Source organism: Coturnix japonica, chromosome 2 (genome assembly GCF_054131305.1).
Source record: "Coturnix japonica strain WE chromosome 2, WE-NBRP24, whole genome shotgun sequence".
Classification (NCBI taxonomy): domain Eukaryota; kingdom Metazoa; phylum Chordata; class Aves; order Galliformes; family Phasianidae; genus Coturnix; species Coturnix japonica.
In genome coordinates, this window is record NC_140664.1 from 93,734,468 (window position 1) to 93,748,893 (window position 14,426).

Below are 14,426 nucleotides of genomic sequence, written 5' to 3' on the forward strand. Positions count from 1 at the left end.
CCATATATTCATGCTACATTTTTCTTTTGGTAATTCTAACAAGGTTTTGTCATGCTTTCTGTCAGACTGTACAATCCCTGCATTCAAATTAGTCTGAGGATTTTTTTCAATCACTATCTCCTGCATAAATTATGGAGAGGATGGGATAATGTTATGGGGAGGAGTCAGTGTAATCATCTAGATTAAGCCTCAACCCAGTGGTGGTTGTACTGCTTTTACCTCTCTGTAATATATCACCAGAAGGTGTGATGTGGCAATGCCAAACATCAGGATTACAGCTGAGGCTTAGTAATCATCTCTCCTGATAAAACAGAAGAACAGAAGAGCCGTGTTCAAATCAACATTTTCTAAAGGCTTGTCTTTAGAGCACTTTATAAAGAGCAAAAGGGATGTATGTCTTCAAAACTAGCGTATGTACAAAATGTAGGCTGGAAGTAGAGCTTCAGGGGATTCAGTGATCAGTAGGCAGAAATATGTTTTGTTTCCAAATCTGTGCTTGAGGAGATATTTGTGCTTCTGTCACATGAAGGACTCTTCATTTAGGTCACATAACACTGGGCTGGGGCCTCTGGGTGAATCATATCTGTTGCTAAATGGATGCAGGAGATACTTCCACTGAGATGGCTGTACATAATGTACGCTTATGGGAGTAAAGGATCCTTTCCTTATTTCAGAGGATCTCCAGAAGAAGAGAATTCTTCAGTAACAGAGATCGGAAAAATGAAATGACAAACCTATATAAGCTTTTTCTTTTCCCCTGTAACTAGTGATTGTTGGGCAAATGCACAGGATATTTCTAGGAGAGGAACTGTGCATCTGCCTAGACTCCAAAAAGTGTAATGGCATTTATCTTACTCTGTGATTTGAGTCAGCAGTTCTGGCCAAAGATGTTTTGGCTCTGACCGTGGATCAAATACAGCTTCTATGTGCTGGAGACCTGTCCCACATAGAAATGGTTGCTCGCAATCCTCTGTTGTGTGTCATACGGAGCCAGCGGGTGGTTTTATAATGTAACTGAGATATGTGAAAATCTGAGTCTAGCTGAACAAAGTAATGTCTAAGTAGGTCTAAAACCATGGCCTAGGAGACTATCAGATTGACACTGATCTCAGACAATGTATAATTGAAGACTGATGAACTACAGAAAGAGATTGCTATGTAATTTTAACCTAAACATGCCTAGAAAGATGGGACCAGAAAACGTAAGTGTCTGTAATTTCAGTTTGAAAAAAGCTTGTCCCCAGAGCATATCTGTTTCGCTCCTCCTTTATTCGAGGTGAAGCTGGGATGGCAGTACTGCAAGCAAAACATCTAAATTGTGATAAAGAGAAATCTCATGAAAAAATGGGCTTTAGCTTATGGTATGTGAACTGTATCTCAGCAATTGCTGGTCGATAAAGACAAAAAGCAAGCACCTTGCCTCAGGCTTAATTTTGCTATTCTGAAGTCTCCATCTCCGTTGGAAAATATTTAGGGATCTTTGAATGAAAATAAGTTGAAAAATCACTGACCTAAAAATGTATTCCCTTGTTTTCCAAAAGCCAGCTAGACTGAATTAGCTGCACATCTCTCTGTGCTGGTGATGCTGCTGCTTTTTAGTTTTTTCCTCTACACCCACCTCCCATCCTGCTAATGGATCACATGGTTTGTAGCTGGAAGATAGCCTCTCATTTGTTGTGGTCAAAACCTCTTCTAATGAGAGCTTTTATCTTGAAACATCAGTGTGGAGCCTTCCTAGACTGCTTGTACAATTATGTGTTGTGCTGCAGATTTAAATGCAAACAGCAAATAAGATGAATTTGAAAACAAAAATGTTTTCAGTTAATTAATTTCAAATGATCATTCTTGCAAGGAAGATCTTCTGTTGTAATGAACTCTGGATGAAGGCTTACTTTTTACTCTTTCTCTTAAAGAAAAGAAAAACCTGTAAATGAAACAGATACATATCTCCATTAGATATCATAATTATCCATGGCAGTGCAGCCTGCCACACATATAGCACAGGCACAGAATTCATGTATCCCAGACCTCTGACCTTCAGCAGATGTCATCGTCTTTGTTGTATGAGCAAGCCAGAAGGAAAGGTCAGAGCTCATTCATATATACTTACATTTGAGTTTTTTTATGTACATACGTGGTATGTTTGTTTTCAGATTCATGGGAATAGGTCATTCCTAAAGGAGTTTAAGTTGGAACTAGGCTCCAGTTTGACAGAAGATGGGAGTGTCTTAAGGGATTTAGCACTGGCTGGTTTTTTGTTGTTGTTTTGGTGGGTTTTGTTGGTTGTGTTTGTTTTTTTGTTGTTTGTTTTGGTTTTTACATTTTTTAGCATGGATTGCAGAATAGGAGGCTACAGTTACCTAAATTATGCAGGGAAATCAGTAGGGTTGCCTGGGGTGGAAGTCAGCACAGACTTTGTTTCCCTCAAAGTAACTGTCATTTTCATGAAATATGCTCGTGTCTGATTGTAGCCTTTGGCTGCAGTCTTGGGCAGAAATGACATTCTTCCATTTCAGGCTATTGAGCCTTATATTTCTTGCAGACCATTATTTATGCAGGTAGGGAAGCTGCAACTCAGAGAGTTAATTGTACTGCATTTTACTGGAGCGCCGTTGCGATATTTATGACCTTCCTCCTTTCCTTTATCTAAGGCCATGCAGTTTTATTTTGTGATGTTGCCTAAAGCCACCAGGTTATCCAAATAACTTGCCAGCCTCAAAGCAAAACATCAAAACATTCCTCTATACGAAAGATTCTTTCACCCTCTGCCACTACCAGGGGGGAATAATAAAACTGCAACCTCAAGACATCTTGCAATTGCTAGCACAGCAAACAGATCTAATTAAAAGGACAACCAAGTAACAAACTAAATTCCATCTTGAAATGAAGTCAATAAATAGGTTCTTTTGTGAAAATATGCCCTTTTCTTACCCTGTGTTGTGTAACTGTTGCATTTTAGGCTAGCGAATGAACTCAGAGTACCATGCAGATGAAGCAGTGCAGTAAACTATGCTGAGAACTTACAGTTAAATCCAGGTCTATTAAAGCTCAAGCAGCAGCTCTCTAACATTGCAGAGCCATCTTATAGGTAGGAATAGCTGCAGGGATGCCTGGAAATTGACACTTTTGAGATTACTGAAAGAAAGCTCTCGGCTTCTTAATGAAAGCACTTGCCTTAAGCAAAGGCCAAGAGATACTCAGAGGTTGTGAGAAGCAACTTCAACTGTGTATTTTGCTGCCTGCTATGAAAACATATACAGGGTGTCATTATGACCCAAAAATACACACTAAAATGAGCTAAAGCACTTCTCTATATGTACAGCATCAGAGTTGGATATCAGTCATGGAAGAGCCTAATTGCAGCCAGTTCCCTCCTTCACTCCGTGTAAGTTCTGCTTGACCCCAGAGGTGCTCAGTGTTTGGGCTGAGCTGTCCAGAGCCGTGGCTGCCCCTTGTCTTTTCTCCTTGTCTGTGCCATTCATTCTCATCCTAAAATCATGGAAGAGAAACATCTTCATTTATACGCATCTAATTGCTTTGTTATACATTTTTTCAGGTAGGAAAAAGCCCTTAAAACTCTGAAGATGGTAGAACTCAGCAGCTCAGTTTCTCATCTGTCCAAGGGAAGCTTTATCTGTACTCTCCTTATGCAGTGGGGCTGCAGCAAGTTACTAGATCAATTTGAGGGCAAATCCTTGCACTGTGTGGATGTGCCCCCTTAGAAGGGCTGATCAAACTGTGTTGGTTTAAGGGTACTGTACTTTGCACAGTCCTGTAGGAATTTATTCTCTGATATGCAAAACTGAGGATTTAAATTCTGATTTTCTTTCTGTCTAAAATGACAGTGCAAGGGGGGTGAGGCACATAAAGCATAACATTAAGTTGACAGGTGGTGTAAGAAAATTGTCTAGGCTGAGCAAACCTCATGGCAGGCACAAGAACAGCACTGAGAGATACAGAACTGACTGAAGATGAAATATAACATTAAAAAATGATTTTTTAAAAGACAAAGAGACAAGAGAGGCAACTTGCAGTTGATAATATCTGATGCCCATCACCATCCACAGGTGGAAGGTTACATGGTTTAGTGAAAAGATGCAGAGATAAGCCCAGGTATTGTTGTATTGTTTCTGCATAGAGCTGTAGTGTGTCAAAATTATGTGGAACATAGCGATATTCTGAGCAAACTTTTAAAGCTGAAGGAACTTCCAAACATTGTTATATCTAAAATATAAATAAGTAAGTAAATGAGGGGGGAAAACCTCCCAAAAGCTTAGGCACAGTAGCCTTTTTTTTCTTTGGGGGGGGGGGGGGAGAGGGGATGGAAGAGGGGAAATAGTAGAAAGGTTAGCACTAAAATAAGCTGAGGTTTGCACTAATTGAAAGTGAAAATTTAGACTTACAGGTTGCCAAAGGCAACCTTGAAAGGGTGAAATCTCATTGTTCCCTTTCATCAAGTGATTATTTGTAACCTGATATTGAAGTGTCTTTTAGCTTCTTTCTATGTTACGTGAGCAGACAGCAACTGTACACTGTGTTAGCCATACGGTGTTCAGCAATTCTAGTAGTGCTGGATGGATGCAAGTCATTTAGGTTTCAGAATTTCTTGAAGTCAAAATAAAATGTGTTTGGAAATCATTGTTTTTCTAATTTCCCATTTGCTTCTTGGCTTATGTCCAAGGTCCTTATTAAGGATAAGAAACTCACAACTTAAGCTTATCTTAGGCATAGATGTTTAGGGACTCTGTTAAGCTTATCTTAAATCCCAACCTTCTCTCTGTAGCTTAGATTTTCATGAGGATATAGATACCTTACTATTTGATCTAGTAGAGTGGCAAATGATTTCTGATGTAGAAAAAAAAAGATGTTGAAATGTCTGGAGAGAAGACAGTAAGTGTGAACTTGATGTGTTCTTTTTAATAGTTTGCAACTCAGAATTTTTGTGTTAGCCTTTACAGAAATCCATCTCTGTATCTTAACATTATCTTGAGGAAAAACAATCTCTTTTCTAGGCCAAATTACAAGGGCCTAAATTTTTTCTTTACAACGAAAGCAAGTTACAGTCATCAGGGAAAGGAACTGCCTCATAAAAATACATAAATATTAAAGTTGGGAGGATCAAAAAAGCATAAACACCAACTTCCTCTACACCAATTAGTTGATTTCCAAACCATAAATGTCTTTGTACTTACACTACAAGATGTACATAAAATGTTGCAGCCATAAATCGGTGATGTTATGCTCACTTTTTGCAAATTACAATGCGATAGAGGAGAAAACTGACCAAGTTCTGTTATCTGTACTTCATGTAAGGGAGATTTGCATTGACTGAAGACAAATGCTGTAAAAACATTTCTGGGATAGCATGCACTGGACTAGTGATAAATGGGACGGGGAGGAAAATGACTTTCATACAGACCTTGGCACACATGTTGTTCTTCTGTGAAGTGCATTGTGGGGGGGTCTCTTCGCATGCAGATGTTGTGGATGCTGCACCTGTTAGAGAAATGAGGGAAGACTTAAAGCTCACAAGACAAGATTTTTCTGAAGGAGATTTATCACTGCTGTCTGTTAACTGCCTGTAAACACTGTGTACCCTAAATATTTTATAGCTGCATGAAAGGATGGACGCTCTGGGCATCGTGGTTTATGCAGCATATCTGTCAAGTGGCTATTATATTTCTAGTTTCAGAGTATATTTTACCTAGAAATATGATTATAGGGACATGCTTTTTAAACATATCTCCTTTAAACCAGGAGATAAAAGTGAATGTGTATACTCATTCCTATTGTATCTTTACACTTTGTCTCTTCTTTGTTTGGGTCATCCAAAGCTTTAGCACTGTATGAAACTTCAAGAACAAAGAAACAGCTCACTGTTTGTCAAAGTTGTAGCAGATGCAGAGAATGAATTATAAACAATTTTTCCAAACATAATATCTAAATTTATGGCAATGACATTTTGATCTTGCATGAGAAATACAGCGTACACATACTAAGCAGAACAGTTCATCCTAACCAGATGCAGGGTCATCCATTAGCAATACTTTATCTGATTAGTATTGTTAATGGAAGGGCTTATCCAGACATTCCATAAAAGCAGATATGCAGTAAATCATGTATGTCTTGTCAGTGAAGTCATCAAGGCTATTGTGGGTAAGTCAGCCCAGCTATTAGCCTACTGGTGAAAAGTGGACAGAAAAAAATATTGAGCAGTCTGTGAAACAGAGACCTTTCCATTTGTCTGTCTTCCATGCATTGAAGCCTTTACTCCAGTTTTCTTTGATTTGTTTCATATTTAGCATTTATTTTCCATTCATTCCTTTACTGAGCATGCTTTATTTCATTTGATCTTGTCCTTCTAACTTCAACTTTTTTTTTCTTTTTTTCTTTTTTCTTTCATTTTTCCCTTCCATGTTTCAATTTCCTAGATTGAATAAAAGGACTTAATGTCCCAAGCTCTAGCTATAGAATCATAGAATTGCTCAGGTTGGAAAAGACCTTGAAGGTCATCAAGTCATAGAATCGTAGAATCACAAGGTTGGAAAGGACCTACAAGATCATCTAGTCCAACCATCCTCCCTTTACCATACCTATGGAAAACCACTAAACCATATCTCCTAGCTCCCTATTCAGACGCTTCTTGAACACTGCCAGTGATGGTGACTCTACCACCTCCCTGGGCAGCCATTCCTTCTTATATCCAGTCTAAACTTCATCTGATACATCTTGTGGCCATTTCCTTGGGTCCTGTTTGTTGCCTGGCAGAAGAGGTCAAGCCCCTCATAAACTGCAAAATGTATGAATCTGTCCCTCATTCACTTGTCTTCCTCTTTCACCCCTCAGTTAGATACAGTGAGCAAAACTCAAAAGGTCTGCAATGAGAATTTTCTGACAGTAAATGCATCTAGTGTATTGTTGAGTCATTTCTTAGCAAAATTAGGAGGTAACTGGAGAATAGTTGCACTAGGGGCACGCTTGAAGATGATGTTCCATTCAAAGATGTGTAATTCACAGGATGGTAGAGCCCATCTTGCTGTGTTCAAGGAAGAATAGCAGGTAGGTTTAATGTACTTCATCTCTGTTCTTCCTGAACTTGCAAATCGATACAGGATATGTCAAATTGAAATATCAAAATACAGACTGAAGGAAAGGAGGCGGCTCTGCATGACAGAGATATCAATAATGTCAGCACAGTAGTCCAGTTTCTGGATGATAAGAAAATGCGATGCAGAAGGTAAACATACAAGGCACACATCAGAAAACCATGGACAAAACTGAGGATTGTCCTCTCAACTAAGAAATGAAGGGGTAGAGGAAAAAAAGCAGGTGACTTCTTGGAGGAAGAGCTTCTGGCTGACGTTTCAGAGGGCAGTTGGATGGCCAGGGTATGAGTTACAAGAGCTGATCTAAAAGAAGACTACTTAAAGGGCAGGAATCTGTAGAAGTAAAAGCCAGTCTTCAGTGGGTCAAAAATGGAGCACTTCAAACTGTGTTTATAAAAGCATAGAAGGGGGATGTACAAATTGTTGCTGTGGTTTGTGATGAGGCAGTAGAACAGGAGTTGAGGATGAAGAAAGTGAAAAAGGAAAATACATCTACATGTGCAAAGAAAGCAAAAGCATGCAGGAGTAAGCAGAGAACAAGCAAAGTCATCAGCATTGGTTATAAGGAAGCTGTTGCTGGTTATGGCCAGTTGAGTAAAACATTCCAGAGAAGATAAAAGTGGAGAAAGAGGAAAGGGAGGAGGTTGATAGATGAGGTATGTAGGCAAGAGCAGTGTCACTAAAGGCATTGATATAGTGCTGAATTTGGGTGTGTTGTAGAAAGTGGATGTGGAGGGAAAGTTACTGCTGAGCAGAATGCTATCTGAGACAGGGTGGTGGGGGAGTGGGGTTCTGGTGGTGCTGTGAGGGTGAAAAGGAGAGAGGAAACAAAGATGGTCAGACATAGCAGATGGGAACAAAATATAAAATAACAGAAGAAAACTAGGGGAAAAGAGCAAATGGAGCTAGCATAAGGAAAGGATAAAAGAGACAGATGTCATGAGGAAGTAAGAAATGTGATGAGAACCCTAGGAGAGTAGCAGATGGACAGGGTTTAAAAAAAAAAAAAATATGAATAGTATCCAGTGCATTCATGGACTTAATCCACAATCAAGAGAAATCTCATAAACTGCTAGGGATAGTCAAATGACTAAAATGTAGCAAGTAGATGTAAACTTCATATATGGGTCCTCAGATGCTGTAAGCTAAAATGCAGCTTTCCATTACATATTTATCCGATCATATCTCTTCTTGAGTGTGTGAGGACTTTGCTGAAGCCTTAAAACCATCAACTTGAAGAGCTGCAGATCCAAGTTTATGTGATGCTGAAGCTGTCTCGACTAGGAAACTTAAATTCACATACAAATGCCCTCCTTATCTAGTGCATCTCTTACGAGGAGCGGCTGAGGGAGCTGAGATTGTTTAGCCCGGAGAAGAGGAGGTTCAGGGGAGACCTCATTGCACTGTACAACTTCCTGAAAGGAGGTTGTGATGAGGAGAGCCTTGGCCTCTTCTCCCAGGCAACAAACAGGACACAAGGAAATGGCCACAAGTTGTGACAGAAGAGGTTTAGATTAGACAAAAAGGAAACACTTTTTCTCTCAGAGAGTGGTCAGGTGCCCAGGGAGGTGGTGAAGTTGCCATCCCTGGCAGTGTTCAGGAGGCATCTGGATGAGGAGCTATGTGATATGGTTTAGTGGCTTGTGGTCGCAGTGGTAATGGGAGGGCAGTTGGACTAGATCATCTTGCAGATCCTTCCAACCTTATGATTCTAGTCTGTCATTCTTATGATTCATGTCTAGTATCTTTTGTATCTTTTTTGCATTAAGTATCATTCCCGAACACTTGCAAAAATGGTTTATAAGTGATTCTTTGGAAACAATCCATGTAGTGAAAAAGCTACATGTATGCATGGAGTCTCCTTACATTTGGGGTTACCTGAGATCTAATCAGTGGGATGCAGTGCACCTTGAAGGCATCTAGTTACAGTCAAATCAGCAGACACTAGCTCAATCAGAACACTGGAAAATTCCAGCAGCTGTTGTGCTTTCAATGATAATACTCTAATTTTGCACCAGTGTCCTGCAGAACAAAACCCAGTATTTGGGCCTCATAAATACATGCAGGAGAGGGATTTCCTTACCGAGTAAATTACTTATTCCTTGTTAAAAGTACTCAAATATGACGTTTTCCATGACTTTGAATTTTAAGCATAGGAGACTGAAAGTGTCCACGCAGTTCTACATACCAGATTATTTACAGAGTGCAGCACAAAAGGAGTGGCATCAATGCATCATTTAGTGTCTGTTTAAGCACCCTGGTGCCATATTTGACTCAAACGATACCACTGTTTTGTTACTAGGAATGACATCTGTGCTCTCCCTCCCCCTGAACAGCATCTTGACTGAACAAGCTATTGAATGGAAAATGCTTTAAGTGACTATATTTTATATTAAAATTTGATTAAATTCATTTTGTAGGCCACTTCAATGTGAATCATAATTATACTGTGCTGCCAGTAACTGAGGTAATATGATAAGAAGAATGTGACTTTCTCTGGACTGCTTCTAATGGAATATATATTAGAGCTTGGTTCTTGCTCTGTTCAGCAGTTCTCACTTAAGAAAAAAATTTAGAACTAAATGGCAGCTTAGAGCTGTAAAACTTGATGGGTCGCACACTTCCTTCTCATGCGTTCATTTTATTGAGTGGAATGCAGATCAGTGTTAGGTGAAAATCTAGTGCAGGATTTGAAAAGAAAGAAAGGTGATGATAAAACTTTTTCTGTGTATTAAATATTTTTCATACACACTATTCATTATATCAAAGTAAGTAGGGGTTTGTGCTCTTGGTTGACCTCCTCCATGACTTACTTTCAGCTCAGCTCCTTCAGTAGATGAAAATGGACGTAGCTTTCTACGGATGCTTGTTTAACTGCAGCAGAACTAGCAGTAACTTTTCATTGCCTTCCTATAGAGAATTCATTTCCTCCTATATGGTCATTACTGTGTGTTTTCAGCCATCTAATGCAGTTTTGGTTTTAGTGACTGTCACTGAAAGAAAAAAAAGAGAGGAAAATTCATGGTGAGGCAACTAACAAAGGAGATAAACAGTCAGTGCCTGTATGTCATGTTAACAAACATAGTTTCCAACAAGTAGGTATTGTGCGTGCCTTTGTGGCTTTTCCATGCTGCAGGTTAATACAGTGTATTTTAAAGTAATGATTCGTGGTTGGTTATTTGATGCCAAATCGTAGAATCACAAGGTTGGAAAGAACTTACAAGATCATCTAGCCCAACCGTCCTCCCGTTACCATTGCTACCACAAGCCACTAAACCAGATTTCGTAGTTCCTCATCCAGACATCTCTTGAATACTGCCAGGGACAGCGACTCCACCACCTCCCTGGGCAGCCATTCCAGCACCTGACCACTCTCTGAGAGATAAAGTTTTTCCTTATGTTTAATCTAAACCTCTTCTGGTACAACTTGCAGCTGTTTCCTTGGATCCTATTCGTTGCCTGGTAAAAGAGGCCAAGGCCCTTCCAATGTCCGAATCCCCAAGTGTCCGAATACTTAAATGTACTTACAGTTGCAAGAAAATGAAATGTTAAAAGTAAACACCTTGGGAAAATGTATTGATTTAAAGTGAATAAGCTGTTTCAAATAAGCAGTAGGCTAAATTGCTCATGCCAGTTTTATAGTTTCCCTTCTAGTGCCGCTATTTCTGGGAGGTCATTTTGTCTTAGTCCTCTACACAACAATGTTTTCATTCCTTAATCATTCCTGACAACATAACCATCCTCAGAGTGCTTTCAGACAAACTTCCAGGAACAAAGAGTTTGTGCTTACTGGACTGAGAAGAGCTGTTCAAGTCCATTGCATCTCAGCAATGGTGGCTGAGCTGGGAGGCTACTGGTGTGCTTCCCAAGTGCAGAAATTTATTTTCTCTCTTTGCTAATAATCAATGTGTGGCTTCTCTTTGGGTTGGAAGCTACACGTTCAAGAAACAGGAACTACACTGTAAGCTTAGATGCAGAAAGTAGTCATGAATTTATTTATTTGTTTCTGCTAAGCACATTAAACTGTTAGGAAAAAGAATTGTGACCTTGTCCTACTAAGCCTTGAAACACTGTTGGAGCAGCAGCTGACTTTGGCCAAGTTATGCTGTAAGAACACCCCTCAGCAACATTGCAACATGTGAATAAACAATAAGCATCATTCTAACAGTGGTGCTAAGGTCAAACATAAAAATAAAGAAAAGCAAGGGTAGAAATTGCTGATCTGAGGCCCATTCCTCTATTGCAAAAGTCAGGGGACTTCTCAGTGTGTTAGAATGCAAGCAGTATGTCAGGCTTGCTGTGATTTCCCTGGTCCCACTCCCATCAGCTCACAAACATAGAACGGCTTGGGTTGGAAGGGACCCAAAGGATCATTAAATTTCAATGCCCCTGCCACAGGCAGGGCCACCAACCTCCACATCTGGTACTAGACCATGTTGCTGTGGGCTCCATCCAACCTGATCTTGAACACCTCCAGGGATGGGGTACCCACAGCCTCTCTGGATGTCCTGTTCCAGCCCGTTATCTTCTAGCAACATCATGTTACAGCCAAGTAGAGCTGTTTACACTGTAATCAGACACTGATAGCTGTGATGAGAGTTTTCCTTCACTGATAATGGCAGTGCAGATTCTTACTGTTAGTGAGGTTTATTTTACCTTTTGGTAGCAAGTTCACTTTTTGCAGCGTTAGAATTGTTTCCTCTTGTTCACCAACGACACATGTGGACAAGCATCTTGTTGGGCTGGGCTCTAAATCTGGGGAGTCACCAAATTCATTAATACATGGAAATGATTCATTTCAGGGCGGTTTCATTCTCCTCTGTACATGCTTGCTAATTAGCAGATGAATTTTGATGTTCTAATTGATCTGCTGCAGCGAGACAGCTGTGCATCCCAGCTGTCCCCTGCTCCGGTTGGCCTCCCCAGAAGGGAGGAGGCAGCGCTGCTCCTGACAAATTGATTTCACCGGAGCGCACTGCCCCGGGGGGCTCACGCACCACACTGTCACTGCAGATGATTGCAGCCTCTGTGGGCTGCAAATGCTGTATTGCTCTAATTGCCCAACTCTGTCCTTTCCGTTCAATTTTTTCATGCCTCGCTACGCTTGCTAGTCGCTCTCCCCCCACCTCCACCCCCCAGAGTGGAAATCCTGCTTTCTACCCCACTTCCATTTCAGGAAAGAAATTCAGGCTTTATATTGTAATGAGTATGCTAATAGTAACTAAATGTGCTTGCACAGTCACGTATCAAAGTATTTGCATTTAATTCATGGGGAAGTATTCTCTGATTATATTGTATTTAGCAGGTAGTCATTACTCTGAACCTTTTAACAGTAATGCTAGTGCATCGCCATCCTTGCATATGTGGGACAATGGCTGTAGAGTCTTTTAAACATTTACTTTGTAAATAGCAAATATGAAGTTTTGATGTCAAGATATAGCCCCCTTTCTCCAGCCTGGTGAATACACGTAACAGGTGCCTCTCCACAAAAATGTCAACTGTGGCTCCAAAAATTACAGATACCCAATTAATCTCTTGTGTCTCTCTCTCTCATGAATGAATTTCTAAGCTGTGCACTGCATCACCACTGCTTTCTGGAGGCCATTGATTTGGCCTGAGTATACCTCTGGGGGAAAAAAAGCACTACAAAACGTGCATTCATGAATCCTAATGCGTGCCACACCATTACCTTTCTGCATATCTGACAGATAACCAAGCACATTCAACACATTTATGGGTGAGCAGATTTATAGACTACCAATCAGTAGCAGCTGTTCTGGAGCTCTGCAAGTTGTGCATGCAAAGGACAGGTGGGATGTCTGAGAAATGGATACTGAGTGATGAATCATGCCTGCAGAAATGTAATGCCACCCTTCTTTTATTTCTGTTAATGTTGTTATTTGTACGATAACATTATTGTATGCTCTCTGCGTAAATGTATGTGAGCATGGGGCAGTCATCAGAAAGGAAGAAGGCACAAGTTTGTACCTTTGTTCATTGAAGTGCAAACAAGGTATATATTTGTGCAGGTACTTACCTATAAGGATGCTAGAGATTTTGGCTAATCATATAATCAAAGCTAAGTGATGGATTTTTGGGAAAACTACCTTTTTAAATTACACTGAATTATAGTCCCAAAGAGCAGCATAAAGATAATATTATAGAAGAAAAAAATAAAACAATTACAAAAATTGGAATTCTGTCAGTCTTACATGGCATTGCTTTCCACCCCTGCATACTGGAGCAGAACAATATTGAGCAAATAGGATTTAGGAAAAGCAACTTTCTTGATGTAAATCAAAAAATTTCTGTAATTACCAGAGCTCTTCTCAAAACTGTTAGAATTTACATATATTTAGAATAAATACCACTCTTGTAAGGTCAGCCCCTTTACCATGTGTTGCTGGGATGGTTATTTTCATCCCTCAATAGACTGGCTTGTTGTCTTTGCTGTGTATCCAGTGAGATATAATACAAGCAATTAGGCATTTTTCCCTTGGAGAATGACAGAAGCATATACTGCATAATGAGTAACATGTTTTGTGGTTAAAAATAGTGCTTATTGGCCATTTTATTTCATTTCATAGCAGCAGCTGAGGCTTTACTGAGAACTACCTAATGATACTGTATGGGTGGGAGTCATGGAGTGGGAAAAAACCTCAACTCTTAATCTTAGGCAGGATGCAACAAAGTTGTGCCGAGTGAGCCTTTATCATTATGTAAGACCAGACTATGATGAGTAGATAAGCCTGTAGTGATTAGAAAGGTACTTAAATGCTGCAGCCTGCCTTAGCAGGGAGATTGAAATTGGGGATCATCAGAGGTCCCTTCCAACCCCTATAATTCTGTCATTCTGTACGTCTCATCAATCTGTGTCACAGCCCTATGACAAAGTATCCTGGCATGTCTGTGGTCTCTAAAAAGTAGATTGTTCTCAGGGGTATCAGAGACGGAGGTGATTCCAAGTCAGTTCCTGCTTCCTTGGAATGGGAGTGGGATAGACACGGTATTTGCCTGCCTTTGGCCATCTGCCTTGCGCTGGGGTTAATGTGCCTGTAGCTTCCTACCAGCTGTGTGGTTATGGCTGGTGATGGAAAACAACAGGTAAGTGAAGAAAGAAGCAAAGGGTCACAATGGAAGGAGAAATTAAAAAAAAAATAAAAACAAATACAAATAAAAAATCTTCATATACAAAGCTTCAGTGTCAGGGAAGTCATTTTTATCTGAGCAGGGCGTGAAAGCATAGGGCAGAGTAGCCTTTTGGCACATTGCCCATGTTGGAAGATCTCATGCTCTGATAATGTGTAGCTCTATGGGTAC

The 14,426-nt window shown here is 40.1% G+C and overlaps 1 protein-coding gene across 44 annotated transcripts in view; it reads left to right on the plus strand.

The window, feature by feature from the left end:
* The window catches only part of LOC107309443 (poly(rC)-binding protein 3-like), a 465,303-nt gene that overhangs the window by 349,337 nt on the left and 101,540 nt on the right, over positions 1–14,426 (plus strand). The gene's annotated exons all lie outside the window — the stretch shown is intronic.